This window comes from Mustela putorius, unplaced genomic scaffold (genome assembly GCF_011764305.1).
Source record: "Mustela putorius furo isolate JIRA1106 unplaced genomic scaffold, ASM1176430v1.1 tig00000210_pilon_pilon_pilon, whole genome shotgun sequence".
NCBI classification, from domain to species: domain Eukaryota; kingdom Metazoa; phylum Chordata; class Mammalia; order Carnivora; family Mustelidae; genus Mustela; species Mustela putorius.
In genome coordinates this window covers 481338-491318 of record NW_025421314.1, presented here as the reverse complement: position 1 = coordinate 491318, position 9981 = coordinate 481338, and the positions used below count along the sequence as shown (strand labels likewise).

At 36.6% G+C, this 9981-nt stretch overlaps 1 pseudogene; it reads left to right on the top strand.

Moving 5' to 3' along the window:
• Nucleotides 1-915: 915 nt before the first annotated feature.
• Nucleotides 916-3847, top strand: LOC101683593 (annotated as a pseudogene).
• Nucleotides 3848-9981: the final 6134 nt, after the last annotated feature.

The following is a 9981-nucleotide window of genomic DNA, read 5'->3' as shown; positions in this document are numbered from 1 at the left end:
TGAACGGGAAGACTTCACAGAGTAAAGATGTCAAGTCTCAACAAACTGATGGGCACAGATTTAATCAATTCCTGTCACACTCTCAGCAAGATTTTTTGTAAATATATAAAAGATTATTCCAAAATTCATATGACAATGTATAGATCTCAGAATAGCTAAGACAACATTGACAGAAAAAAGAATAATGTGGGAGGTATTGGTCTGATTTCAAGTTTTTTCATATAGCTTCAGTATTCAAGACTGTGCAAATTGCAGAGTTAGACATATATAGATCGCTGGAACAGAATACAGAGTTTGGTAATGGATCCATTCAAATCTGCCTGATTTTGGCAAAAATGCAAAAACAATTCAATGTCGCCTTTTCCACAAGAGTTGCTGGCTGTTTTACCTTACACAAAAATTAACTCAACAGGAAACAAGAGATGTTGGCGAGGACACAGAGAAAGAGGAACCCTCTTACACTGTTGGTGGGAATGCAGACAGGTACAGCCACTCTGGAAAACAGTATGGACGTCCCTCAAAATGTTAAAAATAGAGCTACCCTATGACCCAGCAACTGTGCTACTAGGTATTTACATAAAGCACACAAAACACTTATATGAATATGTGTTAACTTGTGAGAAACCATTTGCCATGTAGTTGTTTTCAGGAACCATGTGTGAAAATTCTCCCAGAATCCAGAACCCACAAGCACAAAAATCACCTATCCAGGTGAAAGGAAACCAGTATTCTAACAGCCAAAAAAGCCTTTGAACTTGCTTTCATGTTGATATATATACAAGGGGAGAAACCTGAGGGAAATGAGAGAACAGGATTGTGTAAATTACTAAAGACAATACCTGCTTCTCCTTTTACCTCTGGTAACCAAAACACAAAAGAGATCAGATTAAAAGGAGAGAAGATGCCCACAGGGTAATGGCAATAAAGCATGAAGATGGCATAAACACCCTTGCCTTTCTCCTCATATTGTTACCTAAGGTAGGGACACTTTGCTATGCTGTGATTCTCTGAAGGGACAAGGAGGAGACAAGGAAAATATTCTGCAAACATAAACCAGAGAGGCAATAACTGAAAATAAAGTGAATGCAGCTGAAAATGAAGCACCAGTCTCTAGTAGTATCAATAAGATTCATGTAACTTCCTTCATATTACTGTTGCCAACCAAAGCAATAGTATCCCACGGACCATGTAAGACCAGCTCTAAATGACTATATTGTACAATAGAAGGAATAATCATGCCAAAGCTAATGAACAGAAGATCAGGCTTCTTCTTCATTTTTCTTTTCAGCCAAGTAAGTTCTGAAGTGTCTGTTATAATTTAAAGAGAGGAGAGGCTTTTCAAAGTTAATAATTAGAAACTAATTAACAGCACTGAATGGTGTGTGCATTTGTATATGGGTTTGTGCAATTAAAATGTGAGAGATTTCTTAATTTCACAAATTGTAGAAAATGTTATACTTCTCATGATTATTGACATTTTTCTTCCCTTTCAAAGTTTGAAGTAGACGGATGTGAAAAACAACAGGGAATAAGAAGACCCTTTGGGAAATGAGTTAACATATTATCATCTTTGCCAATTAGCATTTATTGAGCAACTGGGCACTTGGTACTTCAAGAATCTCTACAGAGATTCTGTACTGAGATAGGCTTCTATATTCTGTAACTGCATGGTCATCTATTAGAGGACAAGATTAATCTGCTAATTCATTACATCATGCGGAATTATGCTTAGATTTGTTTTTCTAAGGGAAATTCTATTTTTATGTATTTTTTATTTATTTTTAAGACTTTATTTATTTGTCAGAGAGAGAGAGAGAGCGCACAAGCAGGGGGAGTGGCAGACAGAGGGAGAAGCAGGCTCCCCACTCAGCAGGGAGCAGGATGCCAGACTTGATTCCAAGACCCCAGGATCATGACCTGAGCTGAAGGCAGATGCTTAAATGACTGAGCCACCCAAGCATCCCGGAAATTATATTTTTAAACAAGTTAATCTGTGCATCTTATTCAAATGTTCATAATTGGAAATTTATTTGTTTCAATAAATATGGTTTTAAATTTCAGCTGGAAGGAAATTTACCTTGTAAATTGTTGCTATGAGCATTGGGAGAGCTATGAACCAATTCTTGCCCATGGTGGTATGTATCTACAAGTTGGATTATTTTTTTCAATCTGATATCAGTGAGAGTAAACAGCTGGTTCACTCCAGGGGATAATTTTCCATGTTAAATGTCATTTAACATAAAATTCATTCTGATGTTATCAAATCTTCCTTTTTGTGGTGGGTCTAATTTGGTATCACTTTTTTACAACTGTTGTGATAGAATTAAACAATAGTTAATGGTGAGTATGGTCTGTGCTTGTCTGGATGCAAAAAACTAATGTTTTTAATCCTTTCTGGAGTCTAAAACACTTAACGCCAAAAAATAGCTCTCATAGATGCAAACACAAACAGGGCCATTTTGAAGTTTTAGAGAAGTAAACAACAATTATAAATGTATTGGGAGTCACAAATTTACTCTCTCAGCAAGTCATATGTGGAGAAAAAACATAATTTATTCGTATAATCTACATATCTTCAGCAAGAGAACCTACCCCCTGGGAGGAAGAAAAAAAAAAAATTAGTCCCAGATGTGGATTCCCACAGCCCGTTTACATAATGATTTTTCTTTGAGCTAATTGTTCAGCGTTGCTCTTATTGTTGCCTCAACATTTGCTCCTGAGGTTGTGGTTTGATGTTTATGCGGAGAGAGACTCACCTGATGCCTTGGTAGACGAATTAAGAAGGCAGAGAGCTTTGCAGCCTGTTGAGCTCCAGAGAGCAAGGGGGCAAGTGAGCGAGGCCAGCCCTAAGCGACTCTTGGGTTTTGCTGTGGAAAGTAAGTAAGCTAGGGCAAAGGACAGCCTAAGAAGCCCAGAGACAAATTATCATCATATGCATTCTTTGCCCAAACTTCTCAGAGGAGCACAAAACTAAGCACCGAGAGTCTTTGGTCAGCTTCTCGGAGTCAGCCCAGAAGTGATCAGAGAGATGCAAGACCACGTCTGCTAAAGAGAAATGAAAACACAGCCCTCTTAAGGGGAAACAGAAGAGAGTTCAAGGGTCTCAGTGCACCCATTTCGCCATTTTCTCAGTTTATTCTAAGCATCGCCCCCAGATCAAAGGAGAGCATCCAGGCTTCTCTGCTGATGTGCTGCGGAGAAACGGGGAGAGACGTGCGGTGGGAACACGGCCACAGACCGCCGGCAGCCTCTGGCGAGGAAGGCTGCTAGGCTGGAGGCGAAATATGAAGAGGATATTGCTGCATACCGAGCTAAAGGGAAGCCTGATGCAGGCAGCAGAAAAGGTAGTCGTCAAGGCTGAAAAAAGCATGAAAAAGAAGGTAGAGGAGGAAGACGAGGAAGATAAAGAGGATGAGGAGGAGGAAGGTGAAGAAGTTGATGATGGTAAAATTGGATCTACCGCAGTTTTGTTTTGTTTTGTTTTGTTTCCTGTCTCTAAATCATTTTACAACCCCACCCTGCCCCCTGTACCCAACTCCTTTAAAAAAAAAAAAAAAAAAAAAAACAGAGAAAGAAGAAAAAAGAAATGTAAGTCTGTGTAAGATTTGTTTTTAAACCTTACAGTGTCTTTTTTTGTTTGTTTGTTTGTTTGTTTGTTTGTTTTTGTATGTTAACACACTACAGAATGTATCTTTAGATAGCCCTGTCCTGGTGGTATTTTCAGTGGCCACTAACTGTGCCTGGCTGGGACAGTGTGGGGATGATAAATCAGTATGGAAAGTTACAGCGTAACTTTCAACCTGTTGTAACCAACAACGGGTTCTTGTTGATGCCCAGTACGGATTAGTTATGTATGGGGATGGCAGTGTTTTCATCTTTAGTTGTCTCTGATGCAGCTTGCACAAAGTAATTGTTCTGTTAACTGAATACCACCCTGTAATGGAAAAGGAAAAAAAAAGTTGCCGATGTTTTGTTGATATTCTGAATGCTTCTAAGTAAATACAATTTTTCTAATTTAAAAAAAAAAAGCAGAGAAATATAGTCAGGCAGGAAGATGTTGCCCTCTAGTCACTTCCCTGTACAACACTGATATTAATTTAGGAGCTAGTTGGCTTGCCATGAAGACTGTCCAGGCGCAGTGAGATGACCTTATAATAGGTACTAAGGGCATAACATAAGTGTGGAGTTGCATGTTGGCTAAGGCCAAGGAAGCTAAATGAGCAGGTTTTAGTTTCCTGATCCCTCTGAGAAAGACAGTAATTCTGCCCACAAAAGCCAGCAGTAAACCTGTGAGGACGCCCCGGATGGGACCAGGCCAGCCACCCCCACTTACCAGACTGGCCATTTTGCAACTTGGTCAGAAAGGATTCAGAGAATACATCAAGGTAATGATGATTCATTTATTTTTCCACTATGAGGTCAGGTGATCACACGTCTCCCTGACTGGAGCTAGAAAAAGAATAAAATATGAACTGAGTGGAGCAATTATCTTCCAAAAGATTGAGCATTATCTAAAATGACTGTTTATATTCTCAAATTGGACTTAGTTATGAAATTAAAAGGACAAGCTGTTCTACCCCCCCCACTCCACAGTTTCCTCTCCTGATCAGATTTGGTGCCCATACTACATATACTATAAATGCAGCCTCAAATAAACAACAACTCTCTGCAGAGAACTAAATGCAGAGCATAATGACAGGCAAAGTCATATTTCACTTACAGGTGGGCTTTAATTTTGAATCTCAGTAACTCAAGAACTGAAGTGAGCTGGGATAAACATTGCAAAGTATTAAGTATTAAGCCAAATCTGAGAAATGATCTGTAAGTATAATGCACGCTCTAACTACTTAACCTATATGAAAGCAATTATTTGTTAACTTGACTCTTATTCTTATTAGCGAAAGGAAGAACAATAAAATTATAAATTGAAAAGAAAAAAAAAAAAGGAGGCACCCCAGTGACTGGTGACTCAGTTGGTTAAGGGGCTGCCTTTGGCTCAGGTTGTGATTCCACGGTCCTGGAATGGAGCCCTGCATCTGGCTCCCTGCCCAACGGGAAGTCGGCTTCTGTCCCTCCTCCCTACTCATGCACATGCTCGCTCTCTCTTTTCTCTCTGTCTTAAAAAAATAAATAAAATCTTTAAAATAATAATAATAATACAAATGGGGAAAAACCCCACCCTGGAACATTAGTACAAATGGAAATAAAGGTCAGGAAACAAGACAAGAGGGGGAAGCACTGGCCCTTTGTTTAGAGTGAAATTGGCCTAAACTGATCAGTCCATGCCTTTTAGGACAACTACATAGTCCTGAAGTTAGTTATTCTTTAGAAGAGAAAGTGTACTATGGGAGCCAAGGGCAGGCTACCCTCAAATGTGCCACTTTGGCATGTTGCTTATTTAAAATAGAAACTACTTAAGAAATACCCAATTCAAGGAAGCTCAGACCCTTTTCTGAGGAAATAAATACCTCATTTGAAATGTACTCTCCCTGTACTGAGACATAAAAAGGCATCCGTATCACCAGAGATAGAAACTTTAAAGCTGAGAAAGCTGCAGAAACAAACCTTGATACTTTTTTCTAATTGCTACCTCTGCCCAAATTCCATTAAATCTCCCAAACATCTGTTTTCTTTATCCTGTCAAGTTCTTACAAATTTATTGTCTTTTTGTCTAAAAAGTATAAAAACAGCCTGCCTTTGTCACTTCTTTAGATCTCATTTTCATTATTGGGCTTCCATGTGCATATTAATAATTTTTTACTCCTATGTGTCTGTCTCATGTAAATTTCTTGGTGCAGCTGGGAGACCTTAAAGGATAGAGGAAGAATTTTTCCTGCTGTATAATATAAAGAAAGAAATTATACTTCAACTTTTCTCTTCTATTTTGCAACTACAAGGTAAGAGAGAAGATGCTGGAACTACACATATTTATTTTTTTATTTTATTTTTTAAAAGATCTGTTTGTTTGCTTATTTATTTATTTATTTATTTATTTATTTATTTCATTACTTTAGAAAGAGAGAAAGAGAGTGCAGGGGGTAAGGACAGAGGGTGAGGGAGAGAGAAAATCTCAAGGAGACACTCCCCCCTGAGCACAGAGCCAGACTTGCCAGTTCATCTCACAGTCCTGAGATCATGACCTGAGCTGCAATCAGGAGTCAGACACTTAACCGAGTGAGCCACACAGGCACCCCTGGAAGTACACATTTTTAATTCCTTGGAAAAATCCCATACTCCTGGGTGTAGGTAGGGGCCCTCTAATCTTTGTAAATCCAAAAGATGAAGTGAAATGATCCTCTTTTTAGGGTGTGAAAATAGGAGTGTAGTACAATAGAAAAGGTTTTCCAATCCCTACTGCCCAAAATACACAAAGCAGATAATTTATGATACAATAACCTTGAAAATAAATCAGAAAGTGAACAAGTTATGAGGACATTCTGCTTCTTTCTCATCAGCTTGCCATCAGGTGAAAGCAGGCACAACAGGAAAATCCATTTCTTATTTTCATATTCTATAATCCAATTTTTGTCATTTGATGAATTAATAGAAGCAAAATATGTGTAATTATACCTCAACCTGCAATGATAACACCTATAGCCATTCATTTTTTTCAAGTGAGCTTTGTAGTAAAGGCTTTGTGCATAGGAATGGTATTTATGCCCAGCATATTTCAAATTTATAAATTTGAAACCCCTACTCTAAACTTCTTAACAATTCCCGGGCTCCTGAGTGGCTTAGTCGGTTATGTGTCAGATTCTTGATTTTGGCTCAGGTCATGATATCAAACCTGCTTGAGATTTTCTCTCCTCTCTGTCTCCTTCCTCCAACCTCTCTCTCTCTTTCTCCCTCTCTCTTAATAATAAAACAAAATAAAATGAAAATAAACCTCATAGTTCTGCTTAGACCATCTTACTTTATTTTTTTTTTTTTCTACAGTGATAGGATGAGTAATTTAGTTCATGCTCTTGCCTTCACCTAGACTCACACACACACCCTTTACCAGGGGATAGGTCTTTTGTTAACAAATTTCAAAGAAAGAAATTTGATAAAAAAAACTTTTGATAATTTCTTCTCATTTAGCTTAAACATTTCAGGAAATGTTGTTTTAATTATATTTGTAATTATCATTCTGAAGTGTTAGCATTTTCTCATAAGGAGAAATAATTGGCTGTTGGGCAGATCATGAAGAATTTCCTATAGTCTTTTTTTCTAAAGATTAAAAATATATTGGGGTGCCTGGGTGATTCACTTGGTTAAGCATCTTACTCTTCATTTCAGCTCAGGTCATGATCTTGGGTCCTGAGATTGAGCCCCACATTGAGGGCTCTGCACTCAGAACATAGTCTGCTTCCTCCTTCTCCCTCCATCCTACACACCCTCAAATACATGAATGAATCTTTAAAAAATATGTATATATATAAATATAAATATATATATTTTTGCTGGGTGTCTGGGTGGCACACTTGGTTAAAATCTGACTCTTGGTTTCTGCTCAGGTAACGATATCAAGGTCATGAGATCCAGCCCTGGGTCAGGCTCCATGCTTAGCACAGAGTCTGCTTAAGATTTTTTGCCCCTCTCTCAAATAAATAAATAAGTCTTTTAAAAAATGTATATATATATATATACATATATATATATATGTATATATATATATATTTCTTTTCCTCAACCCCCAATATATTCAGAATTTTTGTATTCTCATCTAATATGTCTAACTCTCAAAAGGTACAACTACTTTGAACTTCCACTCCCACTCATTTTCTAGTTCTCTGTCAATAAGGAAAAGCAATTCAAGGCAAAATCTATGCAGCATCTTGCCTTTCTATTCCCGTAGCTGTGTGTAGCTGAATTGCTTAGACATATGTGGTCATGCAAAATTCTTAGATTGTTAGAATTAGGTCTTCTTTCATAGGTCTCACCAACTCTCCAGTAGGCAAAGAGAAGAAACAGCTTTCCTCCCACATCCTCTCTAGCATATTATAATTAAACAATAATAACAGTTTTGGATAAAATTCTGATTCTCTGTAATATTTATAGATATAAACTTGGTGAAGTCATAGCTGGTTGTTCCTTTTAATGACCTGCAAACACCCAAATTGTATCAGAGGCAGAAAGACCATAGCCCACTATCAAAGCCACATTCAAAAGACCCACCAGGGAAACAAAGGGATATTAAGTGATTAAGACTAGCTTATATTCTCTAAGGAAAAATAATAACAGAAAGAGTTTTTGTTTAATAACAGAAAGTACATCACTCTACTGAATAGATAAGCAATGAGAGAAACATTTAAACTTTTTCTATACAGAATTTAGGATTCTCGTAACATGTAAATTGATCAAAGCTCTAAAAGTATTTTATTTTATTTTTTGTTTCAAGTTTTTATTTATAAGGTAATATTGATTTTAGGAGTAGAATTTAGTGATTTATCACTCACATATAACATCCAGTGATCATCACAAGTACCTTCCTTTAAAGTATTTTAATAGTACTTTTCTTTTTTCTAATAGTACTTTTCCAATTCTAACTTTAAGACTCTTAATTTACTAAAATATTAAAGCTGTATGACTAAAAAGTAATTATTTCCATAGAAGAAATTTAATGTTAACTGGATAAAAATAGAGTTGGCTACATTGTTTCGTTTTCAGTAGAAATACCTTTACTTAGATAGTATAGGCCCTTCTGTTACAGAATCTGAAATAAAATGATAACATATTAATGTTTGTACCAATATTGTGATGGTGATCTGGACATATCTTGGACAAACAAAAATATCCCCATAGCAAGAAAACAAAGAAAAAGCTTAGAATGGAAATACATTTTTATTTAAACTTGGCTCCCCAGGAAAATTTATTAGCAGAGTTCTTAGTTCTTCAAGACAACTATACATTCACAAGACTAATTCAAATACTAATTCAAAATCAAAGAGATACATGCACCTCAATGTTTATAGCAACATTATCTATAATAACCAAATTATGGAAACAGTTCAATTGCCCACTCACTGATGAATAGATAAAGAACAGGTGGTGTGTATATACAAATTGGAATATTACTCAGCTGTAGTGAAGAATGAAATCTTGCCATTTGCAATGACTTGGATGAAACTAGAGTGTATTACATTAAGCAAAATAAGTCAGTCAGTGAAAGACAAATATTATATGATCTCATTCATAAGCAGAATTTAAGAAATAAAATAAATGTGCATGGAGAGAAAAGAGGCAAAACAAGAAACAGACTATTAAATATAGAGAAAAAAAACTGATGGTTGTCAAAAAGGAGGTGACGGAGGGGGAATGGGTTAAATAGATGGTGTACGTGAAGGAGTACACTTCTTACAATGAACTTTAAGAGTTGTATGGAAGTATTGAGTCACTACTGTGCACCTGAAACTAATTTATTAAACTAATTAATATTAATGAACAAATTTATTTATTTAGAAGATTTTATTTATTTATTTGACAGACAGAGGTCACAAGTAGGCAGAGAGAGGAGAAAGCAGGCTCCCCGCTGAGCAGAGAGTCTGATGCGGGGCTCAATCCCAGGACCCTGGGATCATGACCTGAACTGAAGGCAGAGGCTTTAACCCACTGAGCCACCCAGGCGCCCCTAACTAACAAATTTAAATACAAACTTTAAAAATATTTGGGATGGTTGATATGATTATTTAAATTTTTAAATTTATTTTATTTAAATTTTATTTAAATAAAATTTAAAATTTATTTCTAAATTATCATTGCTCTCAATATTTTTTTTTGTCTAATTATTATATTCTAGTTCACCTGAGCTTGGATTTTTTTCTCTATGTAGAACTATATGGTTTTTTGTTTGTTTTAAAATTTTATTTATTTATTTGTCAGAGAGAGAGAGAGAGAGCATGCATGCATAAGCAGCAGGAGCAGCAGACAGAAGGAGAAGCAGGCTCCCCCCTGAGCAAGGAGACCAATGTAGGACTTTATCCCTGGACCCTGGGATCATGA